Source organism: Nicotiana tabacum, chromosome 3 (genome assembly GCF_000715075.1).
Source record: "Nicotiana tabacum cultivar K326 chromosome 3, ASM71507v2, whole genome shotgun sequence".
Taxonomy (NCBI): domain Eukaryota; kingdom Viridiplantae; phylum Streptophyta; class Magnoliopsida; order Solanales; family Solanaceae; genus Nicotiana; species Nicotiana tabacum.
The window spans coordinates 69,590,482-69,612,192 of record NC_134082.1 but is presented as its reverse complement, the minus strand read 5'-3'; positions in this window follow the sequence as shown (position 1 = coordinate 69,612,192).

Sequence of the window (21,711 nt, the reverse complement as noted above, 5' to 3'; positions counted from 1 at the left end):
AACTCCTGTGAATTTGTCCTGACCAATAAGTTAGTATGGTTACTCCACTTTAGCATGTTCATGTTGATCCAGGACACTTGTCTACTTGTTTCTCAACTAACATGCTTCATGTCCTGTTTTAAGTGTTTCACCTTAACAAACTCCTGATTAATTCATGATTTCTCTGCTCTCAACCTTTGCTACCTTTCTGTATGATTGTCTGATCAGTAACTTGATCCCAGCATGTTGTTCTCTGATTAATATATGCCTATATGTTCACCTAGTAATAGCTAATGGATTAAGGCCATGTGAAACCTTGTTAAAATTAATTGTCACTATGTTATGTCTGTTGTTTTATTATTGGAGCTCATGGCTGAACTCATTTTGGTAAGTGTGTTGCTTGTGGTTCATGTAATCTATTTCTATGCACTTCTGAATTCCAAACTATATTTCTATAAAAAAAACTATCTCATATCTTCATATATTATTTTCAATTCCTACTCTTAGTTAACTAGGGTCTTGCCACCCCAATGTGAGCACTGTTTAGGGTCCATGAGACTCCTCTGAACTCTGACACATTAGGGTTGATTTCCAATCCTTTATGAACTGTGTGTTGAATATCTGATTCTGGTGTGAGCATTGTCCGGGGTCTATGAGGCCCTTGGGAACTTTGACACACCAGGAACTAGTTTTACGTGTTGTGGATGGGCTACCACTATGCTCAAGGGTGCTATGTTGAAGGCCTAGTTCCAGGTTGATATTGGGACTATGAAGGCTCCTTATAGTGTAATGGTTATTTCATTGTGTAATTTGTTACATTGGTCTGTAATAACAATCTTTGTAAAAACAGATATTGGGGTATTTGTGAAAGATGGGAGGGATTCTCATATATCTTCGTTGGGATCGCGTAGAGATCATGCCTATAGGACTGTTGTGATCATTTATACGCATTAGAAATCATGCCTATTGGATTGTTGTGATTATTTGCATTAGATACCATGCCTATAGGCATTGTCTCTATATCTGTCCTGAATTTCCACTTTGCATCTTAGAAATTCTGTTATAAGACGTTTATGAAATTTGCGACAAAATTCATGTTCATGCATATCCTCAAGTCTCAATGTGCAATAGAACCTATGCATATAGGATCTTTTTTTTTGGAACTACAACTAGTATAACATTCTGCTCACTTAGATATCTTGTCCATATGAAATCATGATTTAAAATCAGTTCCAACACTTAGATATCATGCTCATAGAGATAAAAATGTAAAATCATTTTTGTAATGATTGTGATCATTTTTAGCACGTAGGCAGCATGTCTATAGGGTCTAAACGGATAACATATGCCTGTTTAAATTAGTCACCAGTTTATAATACGTTTAGATATCATACATATAGGATCCTGCCGGTTATCGCCTAGGCAAGCCTGTAGGATAATTAAAACCCTAAAGTTTCCAAAAACTATGTTTGTTTGACTGCTTATAAACTGCCTAGATTTAGGAAGTAATAAAATCAGTAGGCAAACCAATGAGGTATTTATTGCCCAGCCTTAGTGAAACTGCTGCATATTTTATGCTCATCTAGATATCCTGCTATAGGACTTAAATCGTTTAAAACTATTTGTTTGAGGCGTGCAATTGTTTGCTTATTTGTGGAGGAAAATGTGAGTCCCTTTAACTGCTTCATATGTGATAGTCCTACCTGTTTTGTTTGACTTTAGTTTTATCCTTTTAAATACCATAGGTGAATCTAGAACCACCTTAAATAGAGGTCCTAAACACCTCCAGGGCCACAGGTAATGGACGGGTAATGCAAACATAAGGCATGTATTGGATGCTATTAGAACGCTTAGGTAACAATTATTAAGGGGAGGGTAATCGGATAGTAATGGATATGATGACCTATGCACTAATGTTACCCGTAACACTTCTATTTGAGGAAAGTTTACCGAGTATTGCACAGAAGTGATCCTATAGGCAGAAAAACTTAGGATCCCTTTACTCCCTGTTTTTAAAGTAATGTCTGTTTGTTTATCTGCTTATAAGACTAATTCGCTTAAATTGAGTTTGGTTGAGACCCACCGTTATGGACCTCGAGGGGTGCCTAACACCTTCCCCTCAAGGTAATTTTGAGCCATTACCCAATCTTTGGTAACATAAACTAGTACACAAGTTATTTGTTCTAGGTTCCCTAATGCACCTTAATCCGTTAGGTGGCGACTGTTCAAATCTCATACCCAATTCCCAAAGGGAAAGTAGTTGTCCCAAAGTGTCGAAAACCGAACTTTCGTGAGAAAAGGGGGCGCGACACCATGCCTAAATAAACTCAACAAGTTTAACTTGGGATTGGAGGAACAAATACATAGACTATGTTAGTTTATATGAGTCCACCAAACTATAGAGTACCTGATCCTGTATGAGTTTCCACTGGGAATACTAATGAAATAGTAAGTAAATGAGACATGGGATTTTTACGAGGAAAAGTCCCACTCATGGGGACAAAAACCACGACCGATACTTGTAGGTTTTAAACTTCACTAACTTGTAAACACTATATTACAAGCCACTTTGTAATGACTCTATTACAAAGACTTCAACTCAACTAACTTGTGATACACTTATCACAAGCCACTTTGTCACTCACTAGTTACAAAGACTTTAACTTATGACTAACTCTAGTCACAACACAAACTCAACAAGTTTATGGTTTTACAAAGGGGTTCCTAAGCAACGCTTCTAGCTAAAAAATTTAGGAATTACAATAAGAACAATCACAAATTTACAACTCAACTAAGGACAACAAAATACTAGATTTAGGAACTGGTCCGTAGTAGCATTTAACTTTGTTCTTCAAGCTCTTGAGAATTGAGTTCACTGTTTATAGAAGGATTGAATTCTTGAAGTGAATTCTCAAGTGTTCAAGTGATGTTTTGTTATAATGCTTTTGTTAATATACACTTGATGACATCACTTGAATGATGTAAGCACTTGGTAGGTCAAAGGCAAGTGACTGCAAAACTGTTGCATTGTGTGCACTGTTTCTGTGGCTGTCACTTTCCAGCTATGCACTGTTGACTTTCGTACTGTTGTTCGGGAAACACAAGGGATCAGGTCCTTGTCTTGTTTCTCCATTTTCTACACTAGCAGCAGTTCACATTAGCTGGAGTCCCGGATGGAATTCGTTCATTTGTAATGTGTACCAAGTGTGGCAGGTTCCCTATCTGGTTCTTGACAGTAAGTTTGTTAGATCATCAAAACATAAGGCAAAGATATTGAAAACCCATCAATTTCCCCCTTTTTGATGATGACAAACTTAGACATTGATAACATATATTTAGAGCAAAGATAACCAGATGAAGTAACAAGAACTTCACAAGTTCCCCCTAATTTTATGTTTCCCTCTTAATCAGATCCCTGTTTTCAATTATACTTCCCCCTTTTTGCATCATTAAAAATACACAAGCAGGCAAACAATATAAAGAAGTCTAACCTAGCTAACTCATGCCACATATGTGCACACAACATGATAGAGAAGAGAAACAGAGAATACAAGCAATGAGATAATAAAAGAGGATAGATTTTACATATAAAACATATGCCTTTGCCTAAAAAGCAAAGGTAGAATTGAACTATTGAAAATGGGAGCAGTATTGATACATCCCAACCACATCAAAACAAAAGAAACAAAAAAAACATCTGCCAAGTCATAAAAACTATAAAAAGACAATCCAGAAACTGGTCCCTGAAAGGGGTACTTAGGGGGCACTAGGACTAGAGGGCTTGGAAGCTGCAGCAAGAGTTTGGAGAACTAGGTCTATTCAGGCATTGTCCGACTTTTTCTCATTGAGCAGTTCTTCTTTTAGGTTCTCCACTTGTGCCCTGAGATCAACATTCTCTTATGTCAAACGATCCACTTCCACATTTGACTCTGGAGCCCCTTGGGCCTCCTAACCTTCCAGGATAACATTACTAGCCTTCAAACTTCGCATCTCCTCAGTTGCACTATTTTGAGCATTAATGAGTTGTGAAATAGTTGATGTACTACCTAACCCCCCTATTTTTCTCTATGCACTCACATTCTTCCAATGTTGTTTGTGAGAAGGTCTACTTCTTGGTTCCTACCTTGCCTTGCCCCAGTGGCACTTTGAAAAACTTAAACACTTGCGTAAGCAGAAACCCATATTGAAGACCATGATTGCCATCCTTGAAAGTTGCTATTGCATGTGTTCGATCATGATAACAGGCAGATTGATAGGGTTAAAGCCATCCAGTTGGTCCATTAGAAACAGGTCAGACTTAGAAGTCATGGACCTCCTCTCAGCACGAGGCAACAGAACTTTGTTCACCAACTCGAAGAGCAATTGATAAACGGGGAGTACTGCCTTCTTGTGAATCTGGTCCCCCTTTTGGTTCACATTATCCTTTACCACAACATTCTAGAAATTATACTGACATGCATCTTTCACACTAGACACACCATCCGTAGGGACCTTAGAATATCCCCAAGCAAACTCACGTCAAACACAATGTCCACCTCATTCACCAAGGCACAAATATGGTCGGTATCAGCGGGAAAGAGGCTGGCATAAAAGCTTTGAACCTCATCCTCAAACACTTTGGGTGCATCCATTTGAAACATATGCCCCCATCATTGAAACTCAACCATTGCAAGAACTTGACGCATGCCACCCATATCAGAAATTGCTGGGTCAAAAGTGCGACCCAGTAGGACCTTTTAGTGCCTTAATCGTTCTGAAGTAGAACTAGTTTAACTCCTTAGATTTTTCATAGAACCAGGATCCTTAACGGTCTTAGACTTTCGTTTGCCAGACTTCACACCACTTGATTTTGCTTTTCCCTTAGACTTGACTATCACATCCTCATCAAAAACGGAGAGCTCACTCACAACATTCTTCAACTTTGAACTGGGGGTTGTAAAATTCTCTATGGAAGTAGATTCCTTCTTCTTCTGGGACCTTCTCACTAGGGAACTAAGTTCCTCAGTTGTTTCCTCCTCAACCTCCACCACTGGAACAACCTTAACACATATTATAACAATGTTTTTCACTAATCTCATCCTCTTCGTCTTACTGCTTTTTCTGCTAATGTTTTAAGCGTCAATACTACACAAGGGTGGGTGATTTGTGTAGTATCAAATTTTCGCTTAACTGAACTATAGAAAAACCTGGTTCTTCAAGGTGTTCCAACTACTACTGTTTGCGGAATAATAAATACAGAAAATAAAGAACACAGAGATTTTTACGTGGAAAACACCTGGCTCAAAAGGTGAAAAAATCATGACCTACTACTCAGTAGGATTTTCCCAAACTTCCACTAAAATCACTGTGCCAAAACAGCATTTACAAAAACTCTTTGTAAACCTAAGGATTAACTCTAATTCATTGTGGCACACAGCCTCAACTGTTGCGACAACTTCAAGTTAGCTATAAATTGAACACTCTAGGTACCTAATACAATTGCTTCTATGAAAGCTGAAAGGTACAACTTTAAACCACCTACTACAATTGAACTAGAATAAAATATAGACACAATGGAACTGGTTCTTCTATCTCGTTCAAGTAGCTTCAGGAGTGCACACTCAAATCACACATAAATTTCTTGAAAAATCACCTTGCTCTTTGCTCTCAATTTAGTTAACTTCTGCGTATGCGCCTTACCTATAAAAGAGAACAACACTAACATTTAATAGGTTAGTAATCAGAGTTTGATTGGAACTCAATTGCTGCTCTCCTATCGTAGAAGAGTTCATGATGATCTCAAATTCTAACACTATCTTCATCCAAGATTGTGTTCTCTTCATATAAGGAGACTTTCTCCCCTTATCCAATATGCAACCTTTTCGATCAGATCAGGAGATATTGCTGCTTGATCAATAGGACTTATCTCTTTCGCGTGCATTTCACATGTATAGGTTGATCATGACTGTGCTTCACAAGATGGACCTGGTCCATGACTGAGTTCTTTTTGTCATTCTTCAAAACTTCACCTGTTCTTGGGCCAACAAATTCCCCCTTTTTGATGATGACAAACTCTGTGCTTTTTATTAATTTGAACCTATAAGAACTCAGTTTAACCATCAATACTAAACTTAGAAAATTCACTTATCATCAAGGACCAGGTTAATTAGGTTATAAATATCACTTATGTTCAGAATGTGTAAAGCACAATGTCTCTTCCCCCTTTTGGCATCATCGAAAATTTGCATACAAAGTGTGATACCCAGATTTTAATAAGTACTCATGGTCACTGGGGCAACTACAAGTGCAATAATGGTGCAATCATCAGTAATCAAGCAAACATATTTAAACTATCAAGGACATATTAATCATTGAACAAGAGCAAAATAGTAGTTATCATTGACAAAGATATGTTACCACCAACAATCCACAAAAAGAAAGAAAAACATTCAAACCATGAGCAAAAAACAAAAGATAGAAACATCCCTAATCTGGGTCAGTGAGGTACTAAACAATTTCAGGAGTCCTAAGGCTTGGAGGAACTAGAGGGTTGGGTTTGTATTTGGAGAAGACTCAGCATGTTATGAAGAATTCCATCATTCTTCTCCTTTTCTTTGGCAAGCTCAGTTCTAAGACCATCCCTCTCAGTTTCCACTTCAATCAGACAAGCCTTGAGCCTAGCTATTTCAGCATCCTTGGTTGCACATTCCTGAACTAGAGTCCTAACTTTGCTGTTGATGGGTGCCTTCTGAGATGAACCAGGTTCATTTGGGATGGCAGTGACTGCATAGTCACAAGCGAGAAAAGTATTGATGCCAAAATGATCCTTGCTCGAGGCCATTTCCCATTTCTTCAGAGGCACATTGAGTCTGTCCAGAACTGTGGTTAGAATAAAGCCATAGGGAGTAGCATGAGCCTTGGAGGCGTTTATGACCCTGTCTAGCAGCTTGATAATGAAGGCATGCCAATTGATTTGCTTTCCTCTCTCCAGGCACTCCATAAGAACTAGATCCATGTAATTAGCAATGTGCCTTCTCTCCTGCCTAGGCAATAAACACTTGTTGACAAATTCAAACAAGACCTTATGCTCAGGCCTCATTTCACTTTTCTGCACAGCCCTGGCTTCATTCATCTCTTCTGAATCACAAAACCTCCTGGTGATTGCAATAGCAATAAGGAGGGAGTCCAGGCAGGGCCACCTTTGCCTTGTATAGTCATCAAACCCTTCAAAGGGTATGTCCGGGATCTCTCCCTGTTTCTTTGCATCAAACTGCACTTGGACTCTTTTCACCAGGCTACTAACAATGCCATCCTTAACCGCAGCATTGGCCATAAATTCAATTAGCTCATTTCTAGCTAGCCTACCATCCATCTGAAGGACCATGTCCTTCCATACCTGAGCAGCTAAAACATCCACCAATCTTATCATTCCTGGTTCCACCAGGTCTTTCAGCAGTCTACCCTTTAAAATCTTTCTTTTGCCAAACATGGCAAGCTTATCATGTTCCTTCTCAGAATCATTTTCTTCTTCTTCTCCACTCCAGTCATCATCATCAGAAATTTTTGATTGTTTGTTTTTCACTTCAGATCTTGTCCTCTTGGCTAGTGTAGGTTCAACAGCCTCAAACACAGAGGAAGACTTCTTGGAGGAGGTCTTGGGCTTTTTAGGATTTGGGGTAGGAACGTCCACTGATGTACCCCTTTCTTGATGGACCAGTTCCATCTCCTCTTCCTCAACAGCCTCTGAGGATTCTGCAATCTTCCCCTTTCCTTTATCCATTTTCTTTTTCTTACTCTCTTTTAAAGCCCTTTGTAGATCAGCTTCACTTTGTTTCACCCTACTTCTTGTTGCTCTACCCCTTGACATTGAAGTGGCAGTAGGTGTTGGGGATAAAGCTTTTCTTTTCTTAGAAGGCTTAGGAACATTGGGGGCTTTTGGTGTGGGAGTTCTGTGTTTCTTTGGGTCATAGCTTGCCCCAACCTTTTTTAGTAGGTCTACTAAGGTCTCTTTAGTAGATGAAACAAGTTCATCTCTCTGTGTGCTCAGATGAACCAACCCCTCAACAGTTTCCCAAGAACCACTTCCTCCTGACTTCATGCCACTCTCTTCTACCCTTTCTTGTGCAACCCCACAGATAGCAAGAACTGCTCCCTTCCCATTACTCCTCTCATCACAACATGCACCCTCTCTCTTTTTCTTTTTCAGAATACTTTTTACCTCCACTTCTTTATGACCCTAGTACTTCTACATCCTTAACAGACCCAATCAGAATAAACCTAGTTTCTAGATTCTCAAAGATGGAGATTCTTGAGTCTTTTCAGAGTCAGAAGACCCAGGTCCTTCCCCCTCAATAGCGGATTGATATGATTCAGAATCAGAGCTGGAGCTAGAATTTTGGGCCTAGTTTGCCTTCAACTTTTCATTTAATTTCTTCCTCAGAGCCCCAGACGCTGCAGTCTTTCGAGCAAGCATTTTCACCCTACACAGTCTAGGTTTTGGCGATGTACTGGGTGGAGGAGGTGTGGATGAATTAGAGGGAGATGGTGGTGGAGGAGTTCCAGGATTGTCATGTGGGTTAGTCATGATCGTTGGTTTCTTTAGAGAATTTGAGAATTTAGAGTTTTGGAGAAGAAGACAAGTGAAAGTGAAGAAAAAGTTTGACGGTTTGGAATATAATAATGTGTATTTAAAGAGAAATACATATTTAATAGGTAACGACAGCCTTTTGCAGTAGTCAAATAGAGGTCTAATCAACCTAAATTCTAGATTTTGAATGATCAGTTTATCTTCCCTAGATTTTAGGCAAAATTTTTGGTTTAGAGTTCTAGGCAAACGGAACTAGTTCAATGCTAACAGATACAATTTTCTAGGAATTTAACAAGTATAGGACTTCTGTTCATAATTGAATTACTAATCTTTCTAATTGTGCAGAGTATAGAAAACATACCTTAGTTTTCATATGAACACATACTGATGAACCAGGTTCTTCATTTAGAAGTCTCTTGAACATGCCTCAAATGCCATAATAGAGAATATTTTGTAAGAGATCAGTGAGTCATATAAGCACATGTCACAGGAGTCTACTAATTAAAGCATGAAGCTGAGTAAGAATTAATCTAGATAATTGCACAAGTTCAGAATTCCTAGCCAATTTTTTTTTTCATTTTTCAATTTTTTTTTCATTGCATTATGAGCTGGACTTATTAGGTGATCTTAATCATCCCTAATTCCAACATGTTCCTCTCAAAGTTTTCTCTACTCAGTGTTTTAGTGAAGATGTCAGCAATTTGTTTATCAGTAGCACAAAATTCTATGGAGATCAATCCTTTCTCATAGTTATCTCTTAAGAAGTGGTGTCTAACATCTATGTGCTTAGTCCTCTTATGATGAACATGGTTCTTTGTCATACTTATAGCACTAGTGTTATCACAGAATATAGGAATGAAACCAACTTCAATGCCAAAATCTACCAGCTGTTGTTTGATCCATAACAATTGAGCACAACAAGAAGAAACATCAACATATTTAGCCTCATCAGTGGATAATGCCACTGAATTTTGCTTTTTAATGGCCCAGGATACAAGACATGAGCCAAGAAAGTGAGCCATACCTGAGGTGCTTTTCCTATCCACAAAGAAACCTGCATAATCAACATCAACATATCCTACTAAATTGAAATTACTACCTTTAGGATACCAAAGACATAGATCAGTGGTGCCTTTCAAATATCTTAGTATCCTCTTGACATCAGTCAAGTGAGACTCTTTTGGATTGGCCTGAAAGCGAGCACAAAGCCCTATACTGAAACTATGTCAGGTCTGCTAGCAGTAAGATACAAGAGTGAACCAATCATACCCCTATACAACTTCTGATCAACTGATGAACCAGGTTCATCTATGTCTAATTTTGTGGCAATTGCAATGAGGGTGTCTATTTCCTTTGATTCATCCATTTTAAACTTTTTGATCGGCTCTTTTGCATACTTTTGCTGATGGATCATGGTTCCATTTGGGCTTTGTTTGATCTGTAAGCCTAAGAAAAAGTTAAGATCACCCATCATACTCATTTCAAACTCACTCCCCATTAATTTGGCAAAATCCTTACATAGTTTATTAGTGGTTGCCCCAGAGATTATGTCATCAACATATATTTGTATCACAAGGAGATCCTTACCTTTTTCCCTTAAGAATAGGGTACTGTCAATTTTACCTCTTTTGTAGCCATGTTCAAGCAGAAATTTGGACAGTCGTTCATACCATGCTCTAGGAGCCTGTTTGAGTCCATAGAGAGCCTTGTCTAATTTGTACACATGCTCAAGATATTCCTTTCTCTCAAACCCTGGAGGTTGTTTCACAAACACTTCTTCTTTCAGGTAGCCATTCAGGAATGCACTTTTGACATCCATCTGATGGAGAGTGAATTCCATGTGTGCAGCAAAGGCTATGAGGAGTCTTATTGCCTCTAGTCTTGCAACTGGAGCAAAACTCTCATCATAATCCATAACCTCCTCTTGGATGTAACCTTGGACCACAAGTCTTGCCTTATTTCTTGTAACTGTTCCATCTTCATCAAGTTTATTTCTGAAGACCCATTTTGTACCAATAACTGATTTGTCCTTGGGTCTTGGAACTAGATGCCAAACTTGACTTCTCTCGAATTGATTGACTTCATCTTGCATTGCATTCACTCAATATGCATCATGCAAAGCCTCAACAACATTTTTAGGTTCAATAAGAGATAAGAAAGCATCAAAAGCACACATATTCTTTAATTGTTATCTAGTTTTGACTCCAGATGTTGGATCAGTGATTATGTTCTCAATAGGATGAGAACTTTGATACTTGTGAGGTTTCACAACCAACTGATGTCTGCTAGATGTTTATCCCATATTCTATTGATGAGGAACAGGGTTATGAATAGGTTCTTTTAGAGGATTTGTTTCAATTCCTCTTTGATCAATTCCCCCTGTCAGGTTGCCCAGAATGGAAGGACATGTTCCATCACCTGTTCCTTCTTTTGGTGCCACTTTAACTTGTGCTGAGACTTCAGTCAAATCCTTTACCAATCCAATGGCTTCATCTTCATGTTCCTGTCTCTCAAAAAGAATGTTAGTCTCATCAAACACTACATGCACACTTTCTTCTACACACAATGTTCTTTTATTGAACACTTTATATGCTTTGCTATGTGAAGAATATCCCAAGAATACTCCTCATCACTTCTGGGATCAAACTTACCTAGAGAGTCTTTTCCATTATTGTGCACAAAGCACTTGCATCCAAATGACCTAAGATGGGATATATTTGGTTTTCTCCCTTTTAAGTAACTCATAGGGAGTCTTCTCTACAAGAAGTCTAGTCATGCATCTATTAATAATGTAACATGCAGTGTTTACAGCCTCTGCCCAGAAGCTGTGGGTAGTTTACTAGAAAGAAGCATAGTCCTAGCCAAGTTTTCAAGAGTCATGTTCTTTCTTTCAACTACTCCATTTTGTTGAGGAGTCCTAGGGGCAGAGAAGTTATGATCCATACCATGCTCATCACAGAATTCAGCAAACTTAGCATTTTAAAATTCAGTTCCATGATCAAACCTAGTGGATGCAATTTGATTACCTAGTTGTTTCTGAGTTTTTATAACAAAAATAATAAACATGTCAAATGCTTCATCTTTAGATGTTATAAATAGTACCCAGGTAAATCTAGAATAATCATAAACAAGTACCATTACATATTTCTTTCCACTTATGCTCATAGTTCTTATTGGACTACAGAGATCCATATGGACCAGTTCCAACGTCTTGGTTGTGTTTACCATTTTCTTACTTTCGAAGGATGATCTTACCTGCTTCCCCCTTGCACAGGCCTCACAAACTTTGTCTTCCTTAAACTTAATGTTAGGCAACCCTATCACCAAGTCCTTAAAGACTAATTTGTTTAGCTGATTCAGACTAGCATGACCAAATCTTTTGTGCCACAGGAGGGATCATTATCCAACACACTTAGGCAGGTGAGTTCATTTTATGAAAGAGTAGACAAATCTACAATGTAAATATTGTTAACTCTTTTTCCTTGCAAAACAATCTTGTCAATCACAAAGCATTTAGTAGAGGTGAATGCTACAAGGTTACCTCTGTCACACAGTTGTGACACACTGATCAAGCTGTATTTCAAGCCATCTATCAAGTAGACATTCTCAATGGAGTGAGATTCTGTCTTACCTACCTTTCCAATCCCAATAATCTCACCTTTCTTCCCATTTCCAAAGGAGACATTACCTCCCTTTAAGTCCTCAAGTGGAAGGAACTAGTTCTTACTTCCAGTCATATGTTTTGAGCAGCCACTATCCATGTACCATATTTGGCAACTTCCCTTCACTTGGACCTGCAAAAAGAAATCAAGGGTTAGTCTTAGGAACCCAAACTAGTTTGGGTCCCTTTCTATAGGCAAAGGGATGAATCAAATTCCTTTTAGCCTACCCAAGCAACCTATTTTTCTCTTGAACAAAAGCTTTTTTCTTTTGACTGGCTTTTTCTTTTGCATTACATTAATTTTTGTAATGGCCAGTCTTGCCACAGTGTGTGCAGATTTTGTTCTCAGGGAGAGTGAGGTACTTGTTTTTGGGATCCCACTTAGGTGCTTGAGTCCCATATCCAAGTCCTCTTTTATTGCTACTGTGATGTTCTTGTAGCCAGGAAAGAGCATCAGAAGCCTCGTTCCATTTGCAAGTTCTGTCTAGTTCATGTTTTACCTTCCCTAGATCTTGTTTTAAGATTTTATCTGCTCATCCTTCTTGTACAACTCATCCTTAATTTTTCCTAAGTTTTCTTCTAGGGTGAGATGTGTGTGGTCAGCTTTCTTCTTACCTGTTCCTAGTTTTAGTTTTAAGTTCTAAGACACTAGTGTCAAGTTCAAGAACCTAGTTCTTCAACTCAGCATTTTTATTATCACTCTCATTAGCCCTAGACTCTAGATTTTTGCACTTGGCTTTTAGGATAACACATTCCCTAGACAGATCTTCCTTCTTATTGTTAATTATCTCGGACTCATCAATGAAGTTTAGTAATAGCTTAGACAACCTTTCTTTAGACAGGAATTTAATCTTGTCTTTGAGATGAAGGATACTTACCTTTTGTTCACCATCTGATTCTCCGATGGCCATAAGTGCTTGTTCATCTTTAGCTTCATCTTCTGAGTCCTCATCTGATGTTTCTCCCCAAGAAGCAACCATAGCCTTTGTTGATCCTTTGTACCTTTTTGGTTGAACCTGTTCCTTCTTCCTGTTCCTTCATTTTGCCCTTCCTTCTTCCACTCAATTTCCCATTGACGATAGTTCTTGATCATGTGGTCAGTCTTACCACATTTGTAGCAACCCTCGTTGGTCTGTTTCTCAAGAACCCTTGGTTTGTTGAAGGTTGTACCTCTTGAAGAACTCTTTCCTCTCATTAGGTAATTTTTGAAATCTCTTGTGATCATGGCCATTTCATCATCTTCCAGATCGGAACCTTCAGCTATTCTGAGAGCCAGACTTCTTTCCTTCTTGGGTGCATCCATTTTCATGGTTTGCCTTCTTAATTTATAGGCAGTGAGGTTTCCAATCAGTTCATCTAGCTTGAGGGTAGCAATATTCTTTGATTCCTGAATAGTAGTGATTCTGCTTTCCCAAGTCACTGGTAAAACCCTTGTCAATTCTCAACCTTGTTTTCTTCAATGATAGTTCTCCCAAGAGATTTAAGTTCATTTGTTAGTATTGTGAACCTTGTATACATCTCCTGGATAGATTCTCCTTCCTTTATACTGAAATTCACATATTGAGAATATAGTAGTGTTCCTCTTGATCTCTTTACTTGAGGAGTTCATTCATGAGCTACTTGTACCCATATTTTTCTTTTGTAGTAGTACAGCTTTGAATCCTGTTGTACTCGTCTAGACCTAGTCCACACACAAGCCATTTCTTGGCCTTGGCATTCTTCTCCCATTTCTTCAAGTCTTCAGCAATGCAATCAGCTCTTGTCTTTGGCACATCCACTCATTCAACATTCTTCTTTGTAGTTGCCAGAGGACCATATGTGACTATGTCCCAGAGTTCATAGTCTTCTCCTATGATGTGATCTCTCATATTGTTCTTCCACCAAGAATAGTACTGACCATTAAAGAGTGAAGGCCTAGCAGTGGATTGCCCTTCCCAGTTCCCAGGTGGTGCACTTATTTCGATCTTTTCCTAAGGTATTAGCCTCTTCAAGGATAACCCGCTCTGATAACAATTGATGTTTTAAGCGTCAATACTACACAAAAGGGGGGGTGATTTGTGTAGTACCCAATTTTTGCTTAACTGAACTATAGAAGAACCTGGTTCTTCTAGGTGTTCCAACTACTATTGTTTGCAGAATAATAAATACAGAAAATAAAGAACACAGAGATTTTTACGTGGAAAACACCTGGCTCAAAAGGTGAAAAAACCACGACCTACTACTCAGTAAGATTTTCCCAAACTTCTACTAAAATCACTGAGCCAAAACAACATTTACAAAAACTCTTTGTAAACCTAAGGATTAACTCTAATCTCGTTGTGGCACACAACCTCAACTGTTGCGACAACTTTAAGTTAGCTATAACTTGAACACTCTAGGTACCTAATACGATTGCTTCTATAAAAGCTGAAAGGTACAACTTTAAACCACCTACTACAATTGAACTAGAATAAAAGATAGAGACAATGGAACTAGTTCTTCTATCTCGTTCAAGTAGCTTTAGAAGTGCACACTCAAATCACACATAAATTGCTTGCAAAATCGCCTTGCTCTTTGCTCTCAATTAAGTTAATTTCTGCGTATGTGCCTTACCTGTAAAAGAGAACAACACTGACATTTAATAAGTTAGTAATCAGAGTTTGATTGGAACTCAATTGCTGCTCTCCTATCATAGAAGAGTTCATGATGATCTCAAATTCTAACACTATCTTCATCCTAGATTGTGTTCTCTTCATATAAGGAGACTTTCTCCCCTTATCCAATATGCAACCTTTTCGATCAGATCAGGAGATATTGATGCTTGATCAGTAGGACTTATCTTCTTCACGTGCATCTCACATGTATAGGTTGATCATGACTGTGCTTCACAAGTGGACCTGGTCCATGACTGAGTTCTTTTTGTCATTCTTCAAAACTTCACCTATTCTTGGGCTAACATCTGCTCTTTTGAAGGGCAGAGTCATAGGCTACCTTTGCTTGAAACCTAGTAGTAGGTCTCTTAGTAGAAGACTCGGGAGTGGACACTACCCTTCGCTTGACTATGAAAGCATCAGGAGCAATGTTATCTAGATCCTGCTCATCACTAGACCTCAACTCAGGGACTTGAATATCCAAGGGCGCAATAGCAAATGCAGGAGCAGAACTGGCCTGGGAGTGAAAGCCCTAACCTGTCTCCTCGGAGAGGAGTCGGGTTCCTCACGAAAGGGACCAGTAGTTTCTGCTAGTACAGATATCTCAATAGCCACCATGGCTCCTTCTTCCCCCCTACCCTGTATCTCGTTCCTCGGAGAGATTATCTCATGTAATACGCCATTAGCAGATACCAGAAAGATGGTCGCGACATTTTCTTCCTCAATAGGCTCCATGGCCACCACGGAATCTGAAGCAATAATGGCACAAACCTCTACGACCTCAAGACTTTTACCCTGTTCTCCACTTTTTCTTTGATCAATGTGAAACTCAGAAGAGAGGGAAGAAGGGTCAACAATTTTTGGGTCTTCTAGGATAGTCAACTTAGAACTGGAGGGAGACGGGGAATCTGGTTAGGAGTGATTTCAGAGATATGAATAGGAGTGGTTACAGAAGACTCATTGGGGACGAATGAATAATAGGTTTTTCAGTATTAGAGACAACTAAGGTAGGGATTTCGGAGTTTGTGTCAGCCATTGAAGAGATAGAGAGAAAGTTCTTTGGAGAAGTTCTAATGGAGGACTGTGGTTTGTGAAGAAAGGAAAAGGGTTTTAAAAAGAGTGGATAATTATGAAAAGAGAGATAAGAACCGGTTCTGAAATGGCGGTTGTGCTTGGAGAAATGCAACGTTTCAGAGGGAGATGGAACGATTTGAGGTGAAGGGATGTGATAGCAGGGTTTGAAAAGGTAGATGACGTGGCAGTTGATATTTGTACCTTTTCAAGATGTGTATGCACAGAACTACTAACCTTTGGGACAAGAACTAGGTTTTTGACATGTTATTGAAAATATCATTCCTCTTTTATCATCCATGCAATGCATCTACAGCTTCTATATTCATCATACGTGTTTACCTGCAAGTTAGACTTGGCCAGAAAACACTTTAGCTAGTTTTACCTGAAGGTGATTTTCATTGCCAATTGATGAGGAATCTGGTTCTCAATTGGGCTTCTATAGCCCCAGCTTGACCCTGTTTCTTTTAAATGTTCCATACTCAATGCTTTGGTGAAGATATCTACAATTTGGTCTTCTGTGCTGCAGAACTTCATACAAATCAGCCTTTCTCTACATTATCCCTCAAAAAATGATGTCTCACATCAATATGTTTGGTTCTTTTGTGTTGAACTGGATTCTTGGCCATGTTGAGTGCACTGGTGTTATCACATGGAAGAGGCACAGACTCAGTAAACACCCCAAAATCCTCCAGTTGCTGCTTAATCCATAGGAGTTGAGCACAGCAGGATGCTACAACTACATATTCTGCTTTAGCTATTGAAAGAGCTACTGAGTTTTGCTTCCTTGTTCCCCAAGAGATGAGACATGATCCTAAAAAGTGAGCCATTCCAGAAGTGCTTTTTCTGTCCACAAGATAACCTGTATAGTCAGCATCAGCATACCCAATGAGATTAAAACTGTCACCTGAGGGGTAATACAGGACCAGGTCAGCCTTCAAATGAGATTCCTTGGGATTTGATTGAAACCTTGGACATAGCCTCACACTAAAGACAATATCAGGTCTGCTGGCAGTGAGATAAAGAAGAGACCCAATAATGCCTCTATACATAGTTTGATTCACAGGAGATCCAGTTTCATCCATGTCCAGTCGAGTAGCCGTAGCAATAGGAGTGTCTATCACCTTTGATGCTTCCATATCAAACCTCTTCAAGAGCTCCTTGATGTATTTCTACTGACAAATAAATGTACCCTTTGTGGACTGCTTCACTTGAATACCTAAGAAGAAATTCAGCTCCCTCATTTCAAACTCGCTTCTGATGAGTTTTGTAAATTATTCACATAGAGAATCAGTTGTTGCCCCAAAAATGATATCATCAACATAGACCTGAACATTGAGCAGGTTCCTTCCCCAATTCTTTAGGAACAAGGTGTTGTCAATTTTCCCTCTTATAAAGCTATTTTCTAAGAGGAACTTTGACAGCCTTTCATACCAAGCTCGAGGAGCCTGCTTCAACCCATACAATGCTTTGTCCAGTTTAAGCACATATTCAGGGTGTTCATGACATTCAAACCCTGGAGGTTGCTTCACATAGACTTCTTCATTAAGAAGTCCATTCAGAAATGCACTTTTGACATCTATTTGGAACAGGGTGAATTCCATATGAGATGCAAAAGCAATTAGGATTCTAAAAGATTCCATGCAAGCGACCGGAGCAAATGTTTCATCATAATCAATCCCTTCCTCCTAATTGTAGCCTTGAACCACTAGCCTGGTCTTGTTTCTTGTGGTGTTTCCATGTTCATCAAGCTTGTTCCTGAATACCCATTTGGTTCCTATAATGGTTTGATCTGAGGGTCTAGGTACCAGGTGTCGGACATTGTTCCTTTCAAACTAATGCAGCTCATCTTGCATGGTTGTAATCCAATCTGCATCTTTCAGGGCTTCCTTGATATTTTTGGGTTCTATTTGGGAGAGAAAGGTTGAGAAGACAAGTGAATTTCTAGCTTTTTGACCTGGTTTGTACTCCAGAATCTAGAGCAGTGATTATGTTGTCAAGAGGATGAGAACTTTTGTGTTTCCAGTTAGACATTTGAGGTTCATTTGTAGAGGAGGTGGGTATATCTAACTGGTTCTCTTGTGTTCTTCTCTCAGGTACTAGTGGAGTACCTTGTACTGAATCAACCACTCTTTCTTCAGCTTCAGTGGTTGTAATTGAGGTACCTGGTTCTATTGAAGAAGAGGCAGCATTGTCTCCACTAGGCTCTTTCACTTGGCTTATCATATCTGCCTTTCCATTTGTCATGTCAATGACTTCACCAGGAACCAGTAAGGGCTCTTCATCTTGATAATCTTTAGCACTTTTCTCACAGGAAGGATATGACTCATCAAAGATAACATGAACACTTTCCTTAACACATTGAGTCCGCTTGTTGTATATCTTATAAGCTTTGCTTTAAGAAGAATACCCCAAAAATATTCTTTCATCACTCTTGGCATCAAATTTACCAAGTTGATCCTTTTCATTGCTGAGAACATAGAATTTGTACCCAAATGTTCTTAGGTGAGTCACCTTAGGTTTCCTTCCATTCAGCAACTCATAGAGGGTTTTGTTCAGGAGAGATCTAATCATGCACCTGTTCACCAAGTAGCAGGCAGTGTTGACTGCTCCAGCCCAAAAGTTCTTTGCAATCCCACTATTGATCAAAATTATTCTCGCCATTTCTTCAAGAGTTCTATTATTTCTTTCCACTACTCCATTTTGCTGGGGGGTTCTTAGAACTGAGAAGTTGTAAGTAATGTCATTTTCATTGTAGAACTCATCAAATTTGGCATTGTCAAATTCTGTTCCATGACCAGATCTAATACATGCAACTCTAGACTCCATCTTCACCTGGATTTGCTTCACAAAATCCACAAATACCTCAAAGGTTTCATCTTTAGTTCTAAGAAATAGAGTCCATGTGAATCTGGAGTAGTCATCCACTATAACAAATATGTATCTTTTTCCTCCCCTGCTTTGCACTCTCATAGGGCCACATAAATCCATATGCAGAAGATCGAGTGGTTTTGAGGTACTTACATCTTTTTTAGACTTAAAAGAGTACTTCACATGCTTTCCTCTAGCACAGGCATCATATATTTTCTGTACTTTGAACTTTGACATGGGCAGACCAGGTCCTTTTGAATTAATTTGTTTAGAAGAGAAAAGCTTGTGTGCCCCAGTCTTCTGTGCAAGAGTTCAGCATCATCATCAACAGCTTTCAGACAACTTAGATCACCACTTTGTATGGATTCGAAATCAGCAACATAGATGTTCTTGTATCTCTTGGCCACAAATACGACTTCACCAGTAACCAGATTAGTAACTGTACATATCTTGGACAAGAACTCCACATTGTTTACTTTATTACAAATCTGAGAGACACTCAAGAGACTATACTTAAGACCATTGACATAGTACACATTCTCAATAGAGTGAGTGAGTGATTTCCCGACTTTTCCAACTCTAAGAATGTACCCCTTTTTCCCATTGCCAAAGGATACACTCCCTCCTTGCAGGGATTTAGTGAAAGAAAGTCCATGGCGTTCCCAGTCATGTGCTTTGTACATCCACAATCCATAAACCATTGTTGACTGCTTTTTTTCACTATTCCCTGCACAAGTAGATCAAGAGTTAGTTTTAGCAACCCAAGCAAGTTTGGGTCCCTTTTAGAAGGCAAGAGGATGAATAAGAGCTCTCTTAGTCCATGCAGGTAATATGAGCTTTTTGTGGGTGGAACCTGGTCCCTTTTTAGTAGTTACATTTTCAGCAAACACTTTGCTTTTCTGAAAGGACTGGACCCTGGATTGACAATTTTCCTTGAAATGCCCATTGTTACCATAGTGGGTACACAGCCTGGCACAGTAATATACTTGTTATGGGGGTTGTAAGGAGTTTTCTCCCTTTGGAACCTTATTCCCTACTTGTTTCCACCATTATTAACGTGCATGGCAATGATAGCTTCTGAGGACCAAGCCCACTTTAGGGACTTTTCAAGATCATTTTTTATTCTTTCCGGTTCAGTCTAGAGATCCTTGTTTTTCTCAGATTCAACATACAGACTAGTTCTCACAACCTTCAACTCGTTTTCAAGCCTAATGTGTTCCTCACTTACTACATCTTTTCCTTTTCCAGAATTTTCAGGTTTTGACTCAGTCCCTAGTCTCTCTATTGTTTCCCTTAGATTTGTAATCACTACCAAGAGATCATCTCTTTCTTCCTCAATCTCAGTCACTCTATTCATCAAGGCTTCTCTTTCTTTTCTGAAATTTTTAATAGTTTTCTTATGGTCAACAACTACAACCACTAAGTCATCTCTTTCATGTTCTATGTTAGCAATTTTTTTGGTTAAAACAAATTTTTCTTTCTCCAACTCACAAATGGTTTCCTTCACATTAACAACACATACTATCAGATCATCTCTAGTTTGTTCAGCTTCTCCTAGCTCTAAGGTCAAGGCATCCTTATCCTCCACAATACTATGACAGGCATCAATGAGTACACTAGCTAAAGACAAGAGTTTCTTAGGAGAGTAGGATTTCAGATTTCTCTGAACATCCCTAAAATTTACCTCACTGTTGTCATCGTCTTCATCATCATCTGATTGGGCCATCAAAGCAAATATTGAATCATATTCATTTTCCTCACTTTCAACTGCCATTATGGAGTTGTCACCTACATCAGTTTCATCTTCAGACTCACTAGAGGAGTCTCCCCATGCTGCAAGATCATGTTTCTATCACGGCCCTAAAATGGACCCGGTCGTGATGGCGCCTATCGTGAAACTAGGCCAGCCGACACAAATCCCAAACCAACCGAACAATTATAATAAGTAATTTTAATACATTAACAAGCTAAAATCCCATAGTATAAAGTAGGATAAAATATTGCGAAAACCAAAACACAGCCCGACATCGGGGTGTCACCAGTCATGAGCAACTACAACTTCTAGAATTACAAAAAAAATGACATAGTCTGAAACAAAGCTAGTACAAAGGAAAATAAAGATAGGAAGGAGAAGCACTGGGCTGTGAACACCATGCAGCTACCTAGTTAACTCTGATCAAGCCTGCTGGAAGGCAAATCAGCACTCGCTAGCGTGACCCAAGATTCCTAGATCTACACACAGGGTGAAGGGAGTAATGTGAGTACGCCAACTCAGTAAGTAATAAAAGTAAAGGCAGTTGAGAAGTAAGAAAATATGTAAAACATAACATAATGCTACAACAAAATAGTATAAATCTAGAATAGTGCAGTAAATAGTAAAACTTGTAAAAATGTCTCAGTTTAGCAGAAAACCCCTTTTTTTAAAACATCTTTCAGTAGTTCAAATGAGTGATGAAAACAATGAGGAAAGAGGATAGAAACATAAATTAGCCCCTCGGGTAAAGCAAGTACCATAACTGCCCATCGGGCAAAATACCAATAGAACCAGCCCTTCGGGCTACCTCACAATCAATCGTATTAGCCCCTCGGGCAATAACATGAAACAACAATAGCCCTTCGGACAATATCATATCTCACACTAGGTACTCGCGCTCATTAGGGGTGTACAGACTCCTATAGGGGCTCTTACAGCCCAAGCGTAATAACAAGACATCTCGTGGCATAATCAAACAGGCCATCGACCTCATATCAATCCACCACGTGGCATAACAAATCAGGCTCTTGGCCTCAAAATCATGAATCAGTACCACACTACTGCGGCGTGCAGCCCGATGGCATAGTATCCTCACAACACAGGCCCTTGGCTTCACTCAGTCAGAAATATCTCAAGCCACTCGGGCAACAGTAAAACATGATGCTCAGCCCAAAATATC